We start from the raw sequence: 7,965 nt of genomic DNA, 5'->3' as shown, positions 1-7,965 counted from the left end.
TTCCATAGCAAAGTACCGCAAAGTGGGTGGCTTAAACAATAGAAATGTATTATCTCATAATCTGGAGGCTAGAATTTTAAGATCAGAGCATAGTCAGGGTTGCTTATTTCTTTTCTTTTTAAAAATATATTTTTATTGATTTCAGAGAGGGAGAGAGAAAGAGAGAAACATCAATGATGACAGAGAATCATTGATCGGCTGCCTCCTGCATAACCTACACTAGGGATCGAGCTCACAACCTGGGCATGTGCCTGGCCTGGGAATCAAACTATGACCTCATGGTTCATAGGTTGACACTCAACCACTGAGCCACACCAGCCGGGCAAAGTTGCTTATTTCTGAGGGCTGTGAGGGAATAATTTATTCTATGCCTCTCTCTTTGGCTTGTAGAAGGACATCTTCTCCCCATGTCTCTTCACATTCATCTTTCTTTAAGGCTTGTCTCTATGTACAAATTTATCCTTTTCATAAGAACACCAACCATATAGATTAAGTCCCACCTTGATGATCTTATTTTAACTTGATTACATCTGTAAAGATCCCATCTCCAAATAAGGTCATATTCTGCAGTACTAGAGGGAGGACAAAAATTTAACCCATAAAGTACATTATTTCATTTAATTCTCACAGTAACTTTATGAGGTAAGTATTGTTAAGCATGTTAGATGCAGTAATGAATGACACTAATAGCACTTCAGTATTTTCATTCATTCATGCATAGAAAAAAATAAAGCACATGTACAGATAAATGTAGTAGGGATTACATGAATAGAAAGAAATACATGGAGGAACAGACACTACTTGGATAGAATCAAAAAGGCTGTTAAGAACTAAATGGGATAGGGTATATCTTACATTATCCATGAGACACAGGAGAATTTAGCTATATAAAATGTGGAGGAGTGATAGTAGGAAGACATAACACTATTCAAGCCAGGGGAGCAACTTGTAGAAATGATGAAAGGAGACACAGACAATGTGGAGTGTTCTGGGAACCATGAATATGAATAAAACCACTTTTTACTGAGTTTGTTAAATTCTGCCATTTAAATACACACAATTTTTGGTACATTGCATTTTGTCTGGATGGTTTTCAGCTTGCCTTCAAGTTTTTCAAGTGTGATTGCATTCAAGGACCATGAGAGTAACATAACCTTCCAGCTTAATTAAGTTTCTAAAATGCTTCAGAACAAAATTAATAGTTGGGGATACTAGCCCAAATCATTTGGACTGAACATAGTTCACACACAAAGCTCCAAGAAATGCAGGGATATCAACAATTTGGATATAGCGATATTGATGATAGTGGTTAGAGAATTGTTCATTCTTTCTTTGGATATATTTTTACATTGGTTATTTCAAAGTCAATATGGTTACCAGAACCGTTCAGAGAAAAATTAAAACATTGGAGCAAAATTGCCATTTAACAAGTGCTCCTGTCTATATCTTAGTAAACCCAAGTGGATAGGAACAAAATAAACAATTCCAGTGTAAAGTTTACTTATCCTTTGAAGAAGGTGATGCTAAATATTAGTATTGAGTAAACTCAAATTCTCCTGCTGATCATCTCAGATGTGTGTGGGCCAACTGGTGAAATAAAAACTGAATCTTCTTAGAACTAAAACCTATCCTCCTCAGACTACTACAAAAAATCCAAGAGGAAGGAACACTTCCAAGCTCACTCTATGAAGCCAGCATCACCCTAATATCAAAACCAGGTAAAGACAACACAATGAAAGAGAATTACAGGCCAATATCCCTCATGAACATTGATGCCAAAATCCTCAACAAAATCTTAGCAAATCGGATCCAGCAGTACATCATAAAGATCATACACCATGACCAAGTAGGATTTATCCCAGGGATGCAAGGATGGTACAATATCCGCAAATCAATAAACGTGATACATCACATAAACAAATTGAAAGAAAAAAAACACATGGTCATATCAATTGATGCAGAAAAAGCATTTGACAAAATTCAACACCCATTTTTGATAAAAACTCTCAATAAGGCGGGAGTAGAAGGATCATACTTCAACATAATAAAAGCCATTTATGACAGGCCCACAGCCAGCATCATACTCAATGGACAAAAACTAACACCATTTCCCCTAAGAACAGGAACAAGACAGGGATGCCCCCTCTCACCACTCCTGTTCAACATAGTACTGGAAGTGTTAGCCATTGCAATTAGGCAAGAAGAAGAAATTAAAGGCATCCAAATTGGAAAAGAGGAAGTTAAACTGTCCTTATTTGCAGTCGACATGATATTATACATACAAAACCCTAGAGACACCATCAAAAAGCTACTAGACTTAATACATGAATTTGGCAATGTAGCAGGATACAAAATTAACCCCAAGAAATATGAGGCATTTCTATACACCAATAGTGAACTTTCAGAAAGAGAGATTATAAAAACAATCCCGTTTACCATCACACCAAAAAAATTAAGCTACCTAGGAATAAACTTACCTAAAGAGGTAAAAGACCTCTACTCGGAAAACTACAGGACATTGAAAAAAGATATAGAGGAAGACATGAAGAGATGGAAGAACATACCATGTTCTTGGATTGGTAGAATCAACATCATTAAAATTTCCATACTACCCAAAGCAATCTATAAATTCAACGCACTTCCCATTAAAATACCAACGGCATACTTCATAGATCTAGAACGAACTCTCCAAAAATTCATCTGGAATAAAAAAAGACCCCAAATAGCTGCAGCGATCCTGAGAAAGAAGAACAAGGTAGATGGGATCTCAATACCAGATATCAAGCTGTATTACAAAGCCACTGTTCTCAAAACTGTCTGGTATTGGCACAAGAATAGGCATATAGATCAATGGAATAGAATAGAGAGCCCAGAAATCAGCCCAAACCAATATGCTCAATTAATATTTGACAAAGGAGGCAAGAACATAAATAGAGCCAAGATAGTCTCTTCAATAAATGGCGTTGGGAAAATTGGACAGATATATGCAAGAAAATGAAACTAGACCACCAACTTACACCATACACAAAAATAAACTCAAAATGGATAAAGGACTTAAATGTACGACAGGAAACCATAAAAATTCTAGAAGAATCCAAAGGCAACAAAATCTCAGACATATGCTGAAGCAATTTCTTCACTGATACAGCTCCTAGGACACTTGAAACTAAAGAGAAAATGAACAAATGGGACTACATCAAAATAAAAAGCTTCTGCACAGCAAAAGAAACCATCAACAAAACAACGAGAAAACCCACTGTGTGGGAAAACATATTTGCCAATGTCATATCTGATAAGGGCCTAATCTCCAAAATTTATAGGGAACTCATACAACTTAACAAAAGGAAGATAAACAATCCAATCAAAAAATGGGCAAAGGACCTAGATAGACGCCTTTCAAAAGAGGACATTCAGAAAGCCAAGAGACATATGAAAACATGCTCAAAGTCACTAATCATCTGAGAGATGCAAATCAAAACAACAATGAGGTACCATCTCACACCTGTCAGACTGGCTATCATCAACAAATCAACAAACGACAAGTGCTGGAGAGGATGTGGAGAAAAAGGAACACTTGTGCACTGCTGGTGGGAATGCAGACTGGTGCAGCCACTATGGAAGACAGTATGGAGTTTCCTAAAAAAACTGAAAATGTAACTCCCATTTGACCCTGTGATCCCACTTCTAGGAATATATACCAAGAAACCAGAAACACCAATCAGAAAGGATATATGCACCCCTATGTTCATAGCAGCACAATTCACCATAGCTAAGATCTGGAAGCAGCCCAAGCGCCCATCAGTAGATGAATGGATTAGAAAACTGTGGTACATCTACATGATGGAATACTATGCTGCTCTAAAAAGGAAGGAACTCTTACCATTTGCAACATCATGGATGGAACTGGAGAGCATTATGCTAAGTGAAATAAGCCAGTCAATGAAGGAAAAATACCACATGATCTCACTCATTCATGGATAATAGAGACCATTATAAACTTTTGAACAATAATAGATACAGAGGCAGAGCTGCCTCAAACAGATTGTCAAACTGCAGTGGGAATGCCGGGGAGGGTTGGGGGGCAGGAGGTAGGGGGGTAAGAGATCAACCGAAGGACTTGTATGCATGCATATAAGCATAACCAATGGACATAAGAGACTGGGGGATAGGGGAGGCTAGGGGACTGTCTAGGGCGGGGGTGGAAATGGACACATATGTAATACCCTTTATAATACTTTAAGCAATAAAAAAAACCCCTGAATCTTCTTTTGTTTCTGTTTTCAGGTTGAATTTTATCAAAAGGTAAAGGGTATAAAATAATGATGCCCACAAGTTCGCAGTCTTTTATTATTTGCAAATCCTTTTCACAGATGTCATTTCAAATGGCCTCTACATCTACGCTGTGAGGCTTGCAGGAGAGACTATGATACCCATTTTATGCAAGAGATAAATAGGATATGGGAGTTGATGTTTTGAATGTTAGAATAAGAGATGGGGCCAACACTAACATTCCAAAATTTGGACTGCTACTCCAGTGCTTGAACATATCAAAGAATGGATGGGTCTTAAAATGCAATATTATTAAGCAACTCTAGCTAACACTCTGATTTCCTAAAATGTCTCAGATCTAATAGTGTATGAAACCCTACAAAGCTGAAATGTAATAACTTTATGTCTTACAGGAACAATTTTCAACCAGTATAAATCATTATTTGTAAACTGTATTCTTAAATTACATTTGATGGGCTTTGAAATTTCCTATATGATGTGTGTGTGTGTGTGTGTGTGTGTGTGTGTGTGTTTATTGTGATGGTTATAAATAACACTAGAGGCCCAGTGCATGAAATCCGTGCATGTGGGGGTGTCCCTCAGCCTGGCCCGCACCCTCTCCAATCCAGGACCCCTCGGGGGATGTTTGACTGCTGGTTTAGGCCTGATCCCGCAGTTGGACATCCCTCTCGCAATCCAGGAACACTGGCTCCTAACCACTAACTGCCTGCCTGCCTAATGCCCCCAACGGCCCTCCCAAACTGGCCTGGTCGCCCCAACTGCCCTCCCCTGCTGGCCCAGCCGCCCCCAACTGCCCTCCCCTGCTAGCATGGTTGCCCCCAACTGCCCTCCACTGCTGACCTGGTTGCCCCCAAGTGCCTTCCCCTGTCAGCCTGGTCGTCCCCAACTGCCCTCCCCTGCTGTACTGGTTTCCCCCAACTGCCCTCCTCTGCTGGCCTGATCACCCCTAACTGCCTTTGCCTCAGACCCCACTACTATGGTTTTGTCCAGTTGACCTGGTCTAATTAGCATATTACCCTTTTAAGGACTAGAGGCCCGGTGCAAAAAAATTTGTGCACTCGGGGGGAAGGGGGGGTCCCTCAGCCTGGCCCCCAGGGCCGCCTTTGCCCTTTCTCCCACCTCTTAGCTCCCCCCTGGGTTTCTGATCACTGTCAGTGACAGGGGGCTTCTTCCTGCTTTCCCTTTCGCCTCCCTGCATTGTGCTTACATATGCAAATTAACTGCCATCTTTGTTCACAGTTAACTGCCATCTCAGTTGGCAGTTAATTTGCATATAGCCCTGATTAGCCAATGAAAAGGTAGCACCGTATGCCAATTACCATTTTTCTCTTTTATTAGTGTAGATGTTTACTTTTAATTTATATTAGTTCACACAAACACTCCATCCATGCTTTTGTTCCAGCCCTCCAGTCCAGTTTAAGAACCCATTGTGGCCCTCGAGTCAAAAAGTTTGCCCACCCCTGAACTAGAGGCTTGCAAGGTTGGAAGCCAAGGTTGGTGCCGGGAGCCAAGGAGAAATGGAGCTGGAGCAGAGAGAGGGGTCCATGGCAGCCTTGAGCTTTGAGGAGTTCTCAGCACCTCCTGGCTGGGATCTGGCGCTGCCTCCGCTTTTTAGTGGTCACATCCTGGAGAGTGAGCTTGAGACCGAAGTGGAGTTCCTGTCTGGGGGGTCTGGGAAGCTCCAGCCTCCAGGAGCGAGACAAAGAGGAGGAGGCAGCCAGAGGCCAGCAACAGAGGTGCCAACGGGAACTCAATCACAGGAAGTACCAGGCGCTGCGTTGGCACTGCAGGGAGATCAGGCAGGTGAACGAGCGGGTCCTGAACAGGCTCCATCAGATACAGAGGATAACAGGGAGACTCCAGCAGGAGCGGAGGTTCCTCATGAAGGTGCTGCACTCCTATGGCGACTACTACCGGGTCAGACAGTTCACCATCTTACTGGAGGACGAGGGCAGCCAGGGCACAGACGCCGCCACCCCAGGCAATGCTGAGAATGAGCCTCTGGAGAAAGAGGGGCTGTCCCCGCCCAGGAGGACACCAGTGCCCACAGAAGCCAGCAGCCCAGCCCCTGGCGAGGGGCCAAGCGGGTGGAAGAGGCGGCAAGTGCCTCAGGAAGGGGGCCGGGCGGGAGTCCCGCTGACTCCGGAGCTGGCCCCTGTGCAGATAAAGGTGGAGGAAGACTTTGGCTTCAAAGTGGTAGAGGCTCTGGACTCAAGTTGGGTTTCTCTGGGGCCAGACAAGTTGCTGCCCTACCCCACCCTAGCCAGCTCCTCCTTTGACTGACCCCCCAATAAACAGACCCCATGCTCTCCTCAGCAAAAAAAAAAAAAAGCTTATAGAGGCATGCTTATAGGATCAAATAGTATAAATATAGATGTAACAGGACAATAAAAAGAGAACCTGGCTATGATGATAACCTGAACACTGCCTCTGTGTCATTCCTTCTTCGCTGACTCTGTCCACACCTTTGGGAACCCCTGGACCTGCTGGGGCAGGACCCCAACATTCCTCTTCTTATAAGGACTTCAGTGAGATGGGCTAAGGGTCCCACTGGAACTGCCTCAATTTAATGCAATTCCCTCTTTAAAGATCTTATCTCCATATACAGGTACATTCTGAGGTTCTGGGGATTAGGATTTTAACATACATTTTGTTGATTACCCAAATCAGCCCTTAACAACCAACATGTTTCAGAAAGTAGATTCCTACAGGGTTATTTACCAAACATTCAGAAGTATTTTTAAAAGAGCTAAGCCCCTCACCCACTGCGTGGGCCCCTCCCGGCGAAGAGCAAAGGCCTGGGTTCCGGGAGCCGGAGGAAAACTAGTGCCAGCAGCCAGGGGAAGGGGCCCCCAAGGGGTCCCAGATTGCAAGAGGGCACAGGCCGGGCTGAGGGACCCACCCAAGTGCACAAATTTTTGTGCCCTGGCCTCTAGTATACTGTATAACATAACATAACAACATAACATAACATAACATAACATAACATAACATAACATAACATAACATAACATACATAACATAAATAAGTTATCTAAGTCTACCCCTTATCACTTGCATTGTCATCTTAGACATAAGTACTGCATGTGATTTCAGGACCCCTGTATGGGTTTTGGTCATGATGTCATTGACAACATGGCTATAATTTGAAAAGCAGAGGTACAAGACACAATTGACCTTTGTTGGTGTCTTTCTGACAAATGAAGCCAAATGATGTCATCATATGTCATCTGAATAAACAAAGGTTTCATAGTGTGAATACAGAAAGTGGTGGGAGAATTGAATTACTCCTAAACATAATCACACAGAACTCCCAGGAGTTTGTACTATAGAAACCAGCACTATAGTCACATGGTGAGCTACAATTTAGTTTCAGTGGGATGTCTTCCATTATATTAATGTGACTACTTTAAATATTCTTGGTTTTCTTTAGTTTTACTTTGTGTTTAATTTCCCAGTATGTTTTTATGTTACAGTCACATATGAATTAAAAGTATAAAGAGTTTATACCTATTGCTAAGTCAGCTCAAACTTAAGTAACATACATCAACATAAACATTGTTTTTGTTAACACTAGAGATAAGAGATTATTATTTTCTTTATAAAGGCTCCATACTTGACACAACATGAAACACTGAACTATATGATTTCTGACAGTCTGGCATTCTAAAATTT

At 41.9% G+C, this 7,965-nt stretch overlaps 1 pseudogene; it reads left to right on the top strand.

The window, feature by feature from the left end:
* The first annotated feature begins 5,807 nt into the window (after nucleotides 1–5,807).
* On the top strand, nucleotides 5,808–6,573 carry LOC132223919 (TCF3 fusion partner-like; annotated as a pseudogene).
* The last annotated feature ends 1,392 nt before the right edge of the window (nucleotides 6,574–7,965 follow it).

This window comes from Myotis daubentonii, chromosome X (assembly GCF_963259705.1).
Source record: "Myotis daubentonii chromosome X, mMyoDau2.1, whole genome shotgun sequence".
NCBI lineage: Eukaryota > Metazoa > Chordata > Mammalia > Chiroptera > Vespertilionidae > Myotis > Myotis daubentonii.
Note: the sequence above shows the minus strand (reverse complement) of the source record. Positions and strands in the feature narration are given on the sequence as shown.